Below are 13,863 nucleotides of genomic sequence, written 5' to 3' on the forward strand. Positions count from 1 at the left end.
ACCGGGGGGGGGGGGGATGTTCGCAGGCCGAACTGCCGAGCGCACGTGAGCCGCGGGGCACCGGGAAAGCAGACCACGGCCCGGGGAAACGCTCCGCGGCGGAGCTGGGCGCCTTCAGCCCGGACGGTCGCTTGTCAATGGAAGAGGGACGGGGGGAGGCGGGAAAGGCTTTACATTAACCTTTACAACTAGAAAGGAGCTCGTAACGCGCACCATATGGGGAGAAGCGTCCTCCTAACCCCCTCGCCTTCCCCCGGAGCGGCGCGGCTCGGGGCAGCCAGGCTGGGGCGAGGGTCTCTCCCGGGCTCTAASCCGGCCCGAATTTCGCCTCTCCGCCGTCAGCGCTTCGTCCCGCCAGCCGAGCGGGACGCGAACCCGAGCGCCTCGGCCCGGCCCTGCCCCACGTGAGCTTCTTCCCCCCCCCCCTTCCGTGAACAAAACAAACTGCAATTCCCCTTACGACACCGTCCCGATTTTATTATTTCTTCCCGGACGGATGGAGGGAGCTGCTCCCTGCCCGCTCTCCGGCAGCCGCACGTGGTTTCTTTTTAACCCCTCCGAGCCGGGAGCGGCGCAGAGGAGGGTCGAGGYCGGTTACCGACCGCTCTCGGGGTCCCTGTCGAGCCCCCCACGGGGCTCGGGGACGCCGCGGCGCGCGTTTCGACGAGCACGTCGGCGCAGCAGCCCGCGGCCGCCCGCCTGCGGAGGAGCGAATAATTCAACCCGCATCCCCGGCGGGTCGGGACGGAGGCGAGGGAGCCCCGGCAGGTTTGCGGGTGGYRGGGGGGGTGGCACAGCTCCCCGYCGCCGAAGCCCGATCCATGCRCACGCACGCGCTCGTGTGCACACAYGCACACRCTCGCGCGCACACSTGCACGCTCTCTGCAAGCACCAGCTACCTCCCGGCTGCCGGCGACGCTGCTCTCAACTTCTCCTCCCATCTTGTTCCCTCTCTTCCTCCCTTAAGAGCTGCCGGGGGATTTCTTTCCGCCTTCGAGGGTCCTCCTCCTCCTCTTCGCCCTACTTCCCGCCTCGCTCCGCTTCCCCTGCGGACGGAGGAGGAGGAGAAAGGCGCGGGGGCAAGGGGAGGAAGAGCCACGGGGCTCYGCTGTTCCCCTCCGTTTCAGCACGCTACCAGTCGCGGTGAGTTTTTGCTCCCTCCAGGCCTCGGGAAGGCGGGGAGAAGGCGCCGGGTCGCTTCGTGCAGAGCTGGCGCTCAGCTCRCTGCATGCAACGAGGGGAAAAAAGCAAAGAAACAGGGGCCCGGAGATTTCCGGGGTTTCCCTCTTGCAGGAGCACAAGACACGGAAACGGGCCGCGGCGGCGGAGCGGGCTTCGGCACAGCCCTCGCCGTTGCCGTTCGCTCCCGTCGCCGCGCAGCCGTTGAGCCGATCGGGAACGAGGAGACCGGAGCAGCGCCCGGAGCTGGAAGCCAGCCCGGCCGAGCGCGGAGCCGCGACGGCCTTCTTCCAGCCCCACAGCCCGGCTGCGGAGGGCCGGGGCCGCGCTCCCGCCGGCCAAACAGCTCCCGTTGCAAACACGGGCTGCAGAAACTCCTTAATAATATCCACAAACCAGCCCTTGAGTTGTCTTCCTATACGAAAATAAACCGGCGACGCCTGCAGAAGGGTCTCGTTCAGGGAAGCACCTGGAGTCAGCGCTTCTGCCCCGCGGYGCAGCGAAGGGTGCGGGGAAGCAGGAGCCCGCGCACGCGCCGCGGAGGACGAGGAGGAGGAGGAGGAGGAAGGAGGAGGGTACTTGGGTGCCGGGGGAACCGATACGGCTCTGTTAGCTGGATCCCGACGCCGAGGGGCAGCGCCGCACCGCCTGCTCGGGGGGACGGGGTGCGGGCGACCCCGGGAGGGTGCCGGCAGCCAGGCTGCTCGGGGCCCCGGGCCCCGCGGCGGTGGGAACGCGGCTTCTGCAGCTCGGCGCCGCGGGCGGCCGTCTCAGCACGGAGCATTTGTCCGGGCCGAGGGGCGGGACAGGACGGCACAACCTGGGGACGTCGCCTCTTTCTCCAGCCAGAGCCACCCGGGTCCTCCAAGGGGCAGGAGCCCCTCTGCCGCCAGCAACGCCGCGGCTTGATCCCGGTCCTTCCCGAGGGCGCAGGCCRCGTCCCCGCCAGCCCGTCCCATCCCATCCCGTCCCGTCCTGTCCCACCCCGTCCCATGCACGGGCTGCAGTGACATCTGCTGGGCTCCGGCCCGGAAAGCCCCGCCGAGCCCCCGCCACTCGGCCCCGGCCCCCCGCGCTGAAGAAACGTTCGCATTAGGAGCCGGCTTTTTGGGGAAAGGCGCGGGGAAAGGGCCGCTCATCCAGAGCGCGCGGCGCTCGCCGAAATCCTTCCCGCGCCTCGAGGGCAGCCCCCCGCCCCGGCACGGCCGCCCCGGCCTCCATCGCTTCCCTAAGGGCGCTCGCCCCGCTCGGACAGGCCCTTTCCTCGCCGTCCTGCCGSGGAGACGCCGACCCCGCCGGCAACGAGCTCTCGGGACCGGAGAGGAGGAACGGCGAAGGGAGAGGAGCGGCATCGCTCTACCGAGCTGGAAAGGGGCCGAGTCCCTCCGGAGGACGCTGGCGTCCGAGCGGATTTGCTTTGCTGCAGGGCGCTTTTGGCTTGGGAGGGGAACGAGCACCAGCAGAAAGGGGCGAAGCAAAAATACACCATGCAGGAAAGTAGCGACCTTCCAGAAACTGGTTCAGCTCGGAGTTGTCTTTGAAACGCCCTAAATTCGCTGCTCCAGGGTTAAAAAGCAAAGAAAGTTTCCCCCACCATGCTAAACACCTGGAAAACAAGTCGGCAGCGACTCGAGCCGTTGCAAAGCGCGCTGCGAGACTCTTACGTATYGCTTCGCAGCGTTACTCCTCTTAATAGAGCGAGCGTCCCGCAGGAACCCCCCGCTTCCAGCGCTCCCCTCCTGCCGCCACGGCCTGGGGCGAGCCCAGGCCCGCGGAGCCCCGGACCGGCTGCGGCTCACGGCGGGGCTGGCGGACGGCGAGGGGGAGCGAGCTGGGATCCCYAGCTGCATCAGCTCCGGCACGCGTTGCTTGGATGACGTCCGGCTTAASACACGGCGCAAGGACGGACGTGTTCTTGCAATCCCGGGACCACGCGGGTGCAAGGCTCTTGCACGTGTCCGTTCCCGCCCCGAAGGCCGATCCCAAAGCTTTGGGAGCCACGGAGCAGCCGACAGCGCTGCCCCGGCGGGAGAAGCTTGCTCAGAGCAGCACCCTGCCCCGGCCGGGCTGCTCRCGCCGAAAGCGTGGTGCAGAGGGCTCCCCGAGCCGCGGGGCTGCAGCCGGCCGCCGCCGCCGCCTCCCCCCGTCCAGAGGCGCTCGGCGCGGGAGGAGACCTCGACGCCTCGGCCAGAACGGAGCCGGCAGGTGCCAGAGCCCCGGGCGGGCAGGAGCACACCGGCACCGGGGCGCAGGCTCAAACCAAACCCGCCCCGGCAAGCGGAAACGAACGCTAGGAGCAGCGATCGCGGCAGCCTACAAGGTGCTGCAGCGCTGCAGAGACGAGGCAGGGGCTTTTCCCCCTCCAYATCTTGATATCTTCCCAGGCTTTTCCTCCACGGTCCAGGGAGGAGCTGCCCGGATACCCGGAACACCCGGATCTCATCAAGCTTCACCCCAAAGCTGTTTAGATGGACCGAGCAACTCCATCTGCCTCCGTCCAGCCCGAGCACGGGCAGGATTGGGCCTCTGGTGCTGGAGGCCCCGGGGAGCCACGTGCAAACGGCTGAGTCAGCTCCAGGAAAGTCACTCCCAGACAGGCCCTTTGGCAGGCAAAGGTTGGGAAGAAGCTTTTCTTCCGTAACAGAGCCGAGCGAATAATTCATAGYGGATAAATTATTCACTACGAGTTTAGCCTTCCTCTGGCAGCGCGTCGTCTGAGAGCTGTTAGCAATTATCCCGTATTTATTTGTGATTCAGAATTTTGAGTTAAATTATTCAGACAAGTCGCTCCCGAGCTCAGGAAGAGCTCAGGGGAAAAAAAGAGGCGATACCTGAAATTACAGGGGAAAAAAAGAGAAAAAATCATCAAGACGAGCTCGTGCTTTGGGAAGATGCGATGTCGTTATGCATCCGTAGCGTGCAAGGGGCCCAGAGCCGCACCGGGGCCTGCAGGCAGCGGCGGCGGGCACGGCCGCAGGGAGAGGAGGCAGCAGAGCTGGGTGCTGGTGCAAGGGCGCACGGCTCCGGCTCCAGCCTAGAGCCCCCCAAATGTCCCTGGAGTTTTGGGTTTGCTGCAAACTTCCCCACCAGCAAACTCCCCCGTTGGGAGGTTCATCGGGAATAAAGCTGGTCTGGCCGGGGGGGGGGGGGACACCCCAGGGCAGGATCGGTGCTGCCTCGGAGGCGCCGGCCTGGCCCCGTCCCGCTCCCGCGGCGCTGTTGCCTCTCGCGCCGGGGACGCCGGTGAACTCGTGTCCTCTGCGGACCGCCGCTGGCCAACGCGTCCTACGTGAAGCAAACCGGTCCCCTCCCCGAGCGCGCTGCTACCGGCTCAGGATCAAAGAAATTTGCGTGACTCTTCCCTGACTGACGTTTCGTTGCACAAAAAGGAACGTTTCCTCCAGCTGTACCGATAGTCCCTGTAATCATCATCATCATCATCATCATTTCTTCAATTTTCCTTTGAATTGCCAGTTACGCATTAAAAAAGCGACCCCCAGGGACATGCTGATTTGCAGACAGGGGCACGGGGCCGGGCCGAGGAAGGGACGCAGCGCCCACCTGCACGGGCGCAGGCCGCTTCCCAGGCGGCTGGAGAGCCGGCCCAAAGGCGGAGGCCTCAATAGGACCTTCCAGAGAGGAGGTGGCTTTTCTAACAGCAAGAGAAATGTGATGGATCACCATTTCCAGCCACTCCTCCTTGCTCTGTCCCATGCAGAACAGGGCTTGCCCAGTCCCTGGCTCACTCATGTCCTTCTTATTACTGACTCCTCTTCCATCATCACCCAGACAGGATTCATCTCCTCTCCACCTGGTTTAGGTGACTCTTCATCCTCTCTGCAAGGCTCCCATTGCACAGGGGGGTTCCCAGTGCCTGTTGGAGCTGCAGCACCATCTCAGAGCCCCAGGTCTGAACATCTTTTTCAGGACCCTGCCCATTAGGTCATTTTTTGCTCTGGCATTGTGCTTGTGAAGGGTGCCGGATGTCGGGGATGCTGGCCCCAACACTGATCAGCAGGACCCAAGGGTGATGCAGCGTTACAACTTGCAGTAACTCCACTGCTCACAGAGCAACCCAGCCCGGCCCCTTCCCAGAGGTGATCTGCCCCATGGACACCCCATCCTGGGCACCACACAAGGATCCCTGGGGCTCCAACGGGCCACCAGGATGGCCCAGGAAGACAGGGATGGAGAGCAGCTCCCCGCGCGCAGCCACGAGGCAAGCTGCCCCGCGGCACCGAGGCCGGCGCGCAAAGAATGCGCTGCCGCTGCACTCCGCCAGCAATAAATAACGGAGGAATGCGGCGGGTCTGGCTCCGACGGTTTGCCAGATGCTCCCTCGGAGCTGGAACGAGGGCTCTGAGGATGCTCCCGCACTCGTCCTGGCAGAGGTTCCYCCCACCAAAGCCACCAGCAGCGCCTGCCTGCAAGAGGACGGCCTTGGCGCTTGCGCCTTTCCCTGCAAGGCACCAACACGGAGCGCGGGAAGCTCCCGAGCAAACCCCCGGCGCCCTGCACGCTCCTCCTTGCTGGAGGCACAAGCCAGGAAAACTGCGGGACCTCGGCCGGGCAGGACACCTGGAGCGCGTCCGGTTTCGCTCCATCTCTCCGGCACCTACCAGGGTTCCCACTGGCCTGGCTCCGTGCTGGGAGACGCCGCTCGCGTGCGCGCTCGCGTCCCGACGTCTCCGCGGGCCGAGCACGGGGCCGCGCTCGGCACGCGCGGCTGAGCCACGCCAGCTGCAAAGCCCAGGCAAACGGCGGGGCCTTGCTCTAACCCCGCCGCTCATCGCAACCGCGAGATTTCCTGCACGAGCTGGAGGAATCTCGGGCACCTCCGTCCTCCAGGAACGCCGTGCTTGCGGGGAGGACGGGGGCCCCGGCCGCTGCTCCTGGCCGCCGGGCTGCCCGCGGGGGACCCAACGCAGGGCAGCGTTGGGGAAGAGGCAGCGGCGGAGGAGCCCGGCCCGGGGCGCCCCAAACCCGCTCCCTGCGCATCTGCTCGCGGAACAGCCTGGAGCCCGCAGGAGGAAGGACTTCGGCTCCAAAGGCAGCCTGGAAGTCGCTGTTAAAGAAAAAAGAAAAAAGAAAGAAAAAAGGAAAAAAAAGAAGAAAAAGTAAGTGCCTGTCTCTGCCCTGTCCTGTCACCCCGTCCCCACCGAGGGGGACGCGTTAACCACCACAGCTCCTGCCGCCTGGAGCCGCCTTCCCAGGCATCCCCATCCCAACGAAACCTCGGATTTCATCAGGAAGCAGCGAGAATTCACCTCCTCCGCCACGCCGCCTCCCCGCCGGTGCTCGTTCCCCGGGTGCTATTCCGCTCAGGTCCTGCTAGCGGGCTCGTCACCATAGCACCGGCGCGTTCCTGCCCCTTTCCGACCGCAGCCGCCCCTGCTGGGGGCCAGCAGCCCGCTTCGGCCCCTGGAAGCGCGTGCTGGGGGTGAAGCAAGGCTCCGCTGGGTGTTTGCACCAAAGAAGGCGTCCTGCACCGAGAGCAGGAGGTAGCGACCGTGCTCACGATGGCCTGCGGCCCCACGGCTCCCTCTTCCGCGGCCTCAGCGTGCAGCCAGCTTTGGCTAGGATGAAACAGTAAAACGTCGGGAAGGGCAAAAGAACTTGTCCAGCTAAGGATCAGCACTGGCCCAGGGAGGATACAAATCAGCATAACTTAAAGACGGTGGGAATTTGAAGAGTGCTCCCAGCCAAGAGAGCAGGGAGACACTGGCACTGCTCTGCGCAGGAGAAGCAGGCGTGAAACACCTGACTGCTCAGGACAGAGCTGGATCCGGTCCCCTGACACGGTCGTCTGCAATAACGGGAGATGACAGTCAAATCAGAGCCTTAACCTCCCCAGAAATGGAGAGAGACACTTTCTGATTAAAACGACTGGCGCCTAGTTAAAGCCTGATTGCAGTAGGCTGCTTACGCATTTGTTGACCGGCTGAGTCGTGCTCCTGCAGAGGCTGTAGGGCAGGGACAGGATTATGCTGGAAATGGGAAGAGTCTTCAAAATCTTGCATTGCGATTGTGATGGGATCAGTAACCTTTCCCATGGCAAATGGGCCTGCGAGCGTCAACAGGACAAGATAAAGTGGTAACAAGGCACTTGGGTACTGAAGGTGCCACTGGTCCTATGAGCAGAGAAATTTTACTCTAAGTCTTGAAAGAATAAAACCTGGTACAGATGTCAGACCTTCTGCAAGAGGCCGGCGAAACCCCTGCCCCCTCCCACCGCTCTTGGCAGCGGTATTTACAAACCACTGAAGAGCTCGGCGAGGTGCTGCACTGAACATCTGGAAACCGTGGAAGAGCTGGGAGGCCAGGGTCATGAAACACCTCTGCATCCCACTTCCGACTATCACTGCCACCAGAAACATGGTTTGTTCAGCTCAGCTGGTGACCCTTCAGCTGGGCCAAGTCCATGTGCTTCCAAGAAAGCCCCAATCCCAGAAGGAACCCCAAGAAGCCCCCCAGACCTGGCCACACCAAAGCAGGACCTGATACACCCAGCTACATCAACCAACCTTTGCTGTCCGGGGAGCGCCTCTACGAAAGCTGTGCTGAGCGTGGCCATCCTGCACGGTCACTGCCCCACTCCAGGGAATGGAAACCACAGCAGTGTTTTACGACAGCGTTAAACCCCGTGTTCCCAGCACCTGAGGTAGCACAGGACCTACCTGGCACCAGGCCACAAGCCAGCACTGTCCAAAGGGAATATTCCAGCCTGAAGGGCAAATTTACCAGAAATGAACCCAAATGGAGMAGCAGTCACGGGGCTGTTTCCATGCCTTCTGCCAGGAACCGCTGGGCCTTTGGCTCAAGAGAGGCAACAACTTGTTTCTTTATCCCTCCTTTCTCTTTCCTAGTAAGTTTTAAAAATAATAGTAGTAGTAAAACCCCTTTGGCTTTATCATCTCCCACCAAAGCAGATCCAGTTAGCAGCTTCTCCGAGTGCCAGGTGTGGTATGGTTTACTCCCGGAACGGGATGCATTGAGATGCAGAGCAGTCAGAGGTTTCCATCTCCCCTCCACATCATTCCCACTGCTGAGGATCAGATCCCGTTCTTCATGGAAAAGGGATGCCATCACCCATCCAGTTCATCGCGTGCTCTTCAGGTCCAAGCATCCCTCCAAGCCGTGGTTGGTACCCACTAGCAGGACACCAGCTACTTCATAACCAGAGCTGGAAGCTGCTGCTACTGCTAGTCAAAGTTCTCCAAAATATCTCAAGCCGTTTAGCAGAAAGCTGAATTCCTGTGAATTCCAGCAGGCACACCAAGGGAAAACCAAACAGGACCCCATGCAGCATGGGGTGTTGGCTCTCCGCGCTGAGGCCCTGCTGATGGGACGGCAGAAGCAATGGGGTCACCCCATGCTGCACACAGCTTCTACTCAAAGSAAAGCTGCTGGCAAGACGACGCAGGAAGAGCTGAAACATTAATACATCCCGTAACCAAAAGGCCAGCTCAGMGCCCGACACGGGATCTGGCCGCGGCATCTGAAGTGCTCAGCTGGCTGAATCAGCTGCAGCCAACCCTTTCCATGCCCCAGCATCGTCCCCCACGCAAGGGGCGCTCATCAGCCCCAAAAGAGGACCCCAAAAATGCAAGCTGCCTCCTTTCCACGTGCTAGTCCTCCTCTCAACACACTCACCCAGGATTTTGCGCCACTTCCCAGAGCCCAGCTCCCAGCGAGGGCCGACACGTCCGCACAGAGGCCGAGGAGGAGAGGCAAAGATGCTCCACACCACACGGCTCCCTTTAAGCCCTCCACATCCTGCAATTTCGATTCGATTCCTCTTTAAAGGGGCTGTAACATAGTGCGTATTTATACCTCAAAACAGCTTGTTTGTGTAATTGCCAAAAAAATGAAAAAAAAAGAAAAACCACACACACAAAACAACCCTGCTACAATGACTAATTAGCTCGCTCCTGCCTCGTACCCTGTAAACAAATGTATTTGTAACCAATTTGCAAGCACTTTGCATAAGGGGCCCAGAACACTCGTGCCTGTTTGATGCATTTTGACATTAATTTGATAATAGCGGCTTAACAAGGAATCCAGGCTCCCTAGCTATAAATATGCTGCTTTTCCACTTCCTTTTATCTGCACAGTGAAATAATGTTGTTTTTCCCCCTGCTGCAATAACCACCATCCAACCCTTTCATGAATGCCCTTTATGTCCTTTAGCATTTTCAAGGCTTCTTTTTTCCTCCTCGAGAAAGCAAARGGGTTTTTATTAGTAGTATTTTTAATTCATGCTTGTCAGGGGAAGAAGAGAGGACAGCGATGTTACTCAGCGATAGCACGGCATCTAGGAGCAAGGAGAGACTTGTTTGTTCAGAAATACCTCTCCATCCATCTGCGCTTCATGGGAAAGAAAAAAATCTCATCTTCCTCTTCTTCGCTCTATCGCTCTTCTCCACACAGGGCTTCAGCAGCACGTCAGAAAGCAAAGTCAAGCACGATGAAACGGGAACAGGACAACGACAGGAGTCCACTGCGATGAGAGCCAGAACAGGAAGGTCACCACGGGCCATCGCCCAAAACACCTGTAGGATGGCACTACAGGACCACCTCACTCCAAATCTCTGGCCACAGGCCCTGTTCAAAGGACAGCRTGTCCAGAGCCCACACTACTGAGAGAACTTTCACGTGTCCCACAGGGACAGCCCCCGAAGGGCTGGATCACAGGGTCTGAACCCTGGTGTTCCTCCAACACAACGGCCAACCAGCTTGCGTTTCAGCTACGGCTTGTCCCAGCCCTGACAACATCATTTCTGCTCCCCAGCTACGCCTTCCAGCCCAGCTCACCCCTCTCTAACCTCRTGCGAACTGCAGGTGCCAAAGCAGGTCTTCTCTTCAGGTCCCTGCCCAGACTTTCCGTTTATTCTAATATCAGAGTCAGACCTCAGCTCCTGTCATCCCATACRCAGCTCTCCTTCCCCTTCTCATCCCTATACCTGCTTCCTTCTTCAGTATCACCCTAGGCATTGCCCTTCACTTGGGAAATCGTACTCAGTTACTTCAGCAACACTGTGAGCCCCACCAGATGTGGAGGTCCTGTTGCATTTGGTGGGCCCCACTGTGCTCTCCAAAACTTCGGCTCTTAGATAACAGCATGATTTCCCCCTTTTAGAGAGATAGATACAGTGAAATAGTAATGCATATAAGGAGAAACAATCTCCCTCACCTAGACTAGCACTAAGGCCACCTTGCCCATCTGGGAACCTCACTCACTCCGCAGTCTTTCACTCAYGCACCATGCTCCACCTCTGCCTCTCTCATGAGCACCATGGGGAGAGCCCGTCTCTAAAGCCTGGGAAGCACCAAGCATGGGGCTAGCACCTCAGAAATTGTCAGCCACATCCTGAGGTTGGGGTGACACTGTGCTACTGCTAAAGTACCTYCTAATCAAAAAGAGCATCATCCAAATCCTTCTGAGGACTGAGAAAGCCTCTCCTCCTGCTGTCCTAGGCCTAGCAACCTTTCAGAAAGCGTCCCAAGCTGGAAGACCAYCAAGCATTCATGGCTGTAGGCTCAGAGCAAGGGTCTGCTGAGTGCTTGAGCCAGTGCCCTGCAGATCTGCTTCCTCCTAGCTGCTCTCACCCAAAACAGTGAATACTGAAGAGCRGCAACTTGTGGGAGGCAAAAATATAAGGACTAGGAATAACAGATCGGGTGGACAAGCTCAGAAATCAGCATCAGAGCTTGTCCATGCKGTCCATTTTGACTTGCAGTGCTCACTCACCACCGTGTTAGCTTCAGCCTGCTGCTAGAAATGAGCATTGGTAAAGGTAGAAGGCACCCGCACGTCCCTTCCCATCCAAAGGCCCAGCGATGCAGGCTACGCTGCCCCGACTCGCACATGGAAGCGGCTGCTTCTCGGCGTCTAGTAGGCAAGAGACTCCACAGAGAGAGAACAGGACTGGATCTCCAGACAGGAGAGAAGAACTGGATCATGTGGTCCATTTAAATATGTCCTCCCCAAACCCTTAACTATGATCGCCAGCCAGCTTGTTTCCATGGCTAAAGATGTTTTTAAAAGATATTTCTCTCCTGCCTCTTTTTTTTTTTTTTTTTTTTTTTTTTTTTACATCTGCCTTGCTGGATCTCCATGACTTCTCCCAGCCTTAAGTGCATATCTCACCCGAGCCGACCGCTTCAGCCCACACGCTGACCTTTCTCCGCCCTACACAAGCAGGCTGTAAATCTGCGGTATTAGCRGTAACCTGCTGCTTTCCAAGCAAGCTGGTACTTGCAGCCCAGCAAGCTCAGTGCAACCAGGCAGCACTAAGCAACACGAGCCACCGAGACCTTGGGCAAAACAAAAAAAAAAACAGAGGTGCAGAGGCAGCAAGGAGACAGGCTGCTGCCCASGGCACTGCGTGGCACTTCACAGGCAATCATTAACGCTCAAGACGTGCACGTGCAAGCTCCCCCTTTCTCCTTCACATGGAGGAAGGAAGGAAAGGGACAACTTTGTTGTCCATCATCAGGTCCCCACTCTAGGTATTCAGATACTGAACCTGGAGGACAGTGAAGGGAGTAGGAGCTGACATCCAGGAGCCTGCAGGTCCACTGCTAGAGCCCGGAGGAGCTCTTTGGCAGCTCAGGTGGGGATTAAGAAAGCATCTTTGCAGCTCTGCAGTTGCCCAGCCCTGTCAGGAGACAGCAGGAGAGGAGGGGTGAAGCTCACGGGATAAACCAGGAGCCTTCCCAATTTAATTTTCTTCTCGTCTCCCTTAAACACATCCAGGATCACCACGATCTGACTTTAGGCACTTCCCCAGCCGCCTCCTTCCCCACAGCAAGCAGAAGTGCCTCCTGGTTCCTCTCCCAGACCCACCTTCAGAGCTCAAGACTGCATTTTCCCAAATACCAGCTGTATATTTCAGGGCAARAACCCGAGGATAAAACCCAAGAGAACAGCTATCACAGCGTCATCCGAGACCAGGCAGGTAATCTGTTGCATGGTACCAGTGGGGAAAGCAGGGAAAAAACAGTTATTACTTTTGCACCGTCGTTATTCAAGAAAACAGGGTAACACAGTGACACAGAAACCAACCAACTGGTTCCAGGAGATTTTTTTTTCAGCCTGCCCAGCTTGGCTCTGCCCTACTTCACTGCTCAACTATTTCACTCCTCCGTTTTCAGTCCCCCCCGYGCAGAATCGGGTTAACGGACCCCCTCGCCGGCAGATAAGCTGGCAGAGGGCACGAGATCTGTACAAAATGGGAAGAGGGCTGCTCYGCGTGCGCCTTCGCCGCGGCTCCCCCCACCAGCGTATCGTACGGACCGAAGCCCTTCCAGCCWCTTCCCCCTCGCGTCCTCCTCTCGGATTATTAATGCTGAAACAACGCAGCGAGCCCCAGCGATAAGCTGGAGTCTAAAAGCACATTCTCTCCTCAGCCTCCTCCCTCCTTATCTCTTTCCTCCCTCTTCCAAAAACGCGTTCAGTTAAAAGTTATTGGCACGATAAAATCCATAACTTACAYGTGAGCACAGGGGAGGGAGGGTCTCTGTTCAGCGCCCTTTCGATCAGCCYTACGAGAACGGGGAAGCAGCCCCAGGGATCCCGTGATTGCCTTTAAAGCAAATCCCAGCGCAGGACCAGGATCGCTCCAGCAAGGGACCRCAGCACGCGAGCTCTCCTGCGGTCCCGTTAAGCCTCCTGCCCACGCTCACCCGTTTAAAACCAGTTCTGCATCGACTTTGAGTGACCCCCTAGCGCTTTACTTACCTGGGTGAGCCCTTTTAAGCACATGGGCACACGAAGCTGCACCGTTTCCCACCAGACTGTTCTTCCCACACATTTATTTTGAGGATTTTTTTTTTTAATCCAAAACAGGTGCTGCAAGTGCCTGTGGCCCAGCTTCCCTAGAAACAGCAACCCAAGACACAGCCAGACAGACGCGCTTTTCCTTTAACGCTGCTGCGGTCAGAATTGATCAGCTTTTCCGCACAGGCAAACCCAGAGGCCGGAGCTGCCCAGCTGTTAGTAGCACGCACRCAGCTGTGGTCCAGCACATCAGTCCCATCGTTCTCCTTCCCTTCAATATTTAATGGCAATATGCTTCCAGGCGCCACTACGTGCCCCCAGGAACCGCGGGCCGTGCTTCCAGCCGCGGTAGCAACGAGGGGTTTGCAGAGCTCGTGCTGCCACGGCAGCTTAACGTCTGCAGAGCTCCTTCATCGCGAGCAGCCCATGCTGACCACTTCTACTAGAGCAGCTTCCTCTTCCGACACCCTCTGCATCTCAGGTCAGACACATTTCTGCAACCTTGGTGACATTAATGGGGTCTTGACCACCCCAACCAACATTTACTAGATCTTGGCATGCAGCCAAAGACTGAATCCGAGGAAGTGGTGCAGGCCCAGCCTGCTGCCAGAGGGTGGAGGGACCAGAGCACGGTTTAAGCCACAGCCAGGCATTTCTCAAGTGATCGACCCTCTGCAAGTCGCTTCGGTTCACTCACCCGCAGCCCAGGGATAACGTGCAGCAACAAGGCTCAGCCGGCTGTCGGTCAAGGTTGGAGGCCTGGAGCGAACACGCGTGCCCCGAACGCCAAGGCGCTCCTTCTGCGACGCACGGCTGGACCCACGGACGCAGGCACCAAGACGCACAGAGCGGCCCCCRAAAACCGCAGACCTGGGGGAAAACAGGGCCGTGAGCCCCGTCAG

Source organism: Rhea americana, unplaced genomic scaffold (assembly GCF_003343005.1).
Source record: "Rhea americana isolate MKP2758 unplaced genomic scaffold, rheAme1 scaffold_297, whole genome shotgun sequence".
In the NCBI taxonomy this organism is placed as follows: Eukaryota; Metazoa; Chordata; class Aves; order Rheiformes; family Rheidae; genus Rhea; species Rhea americana.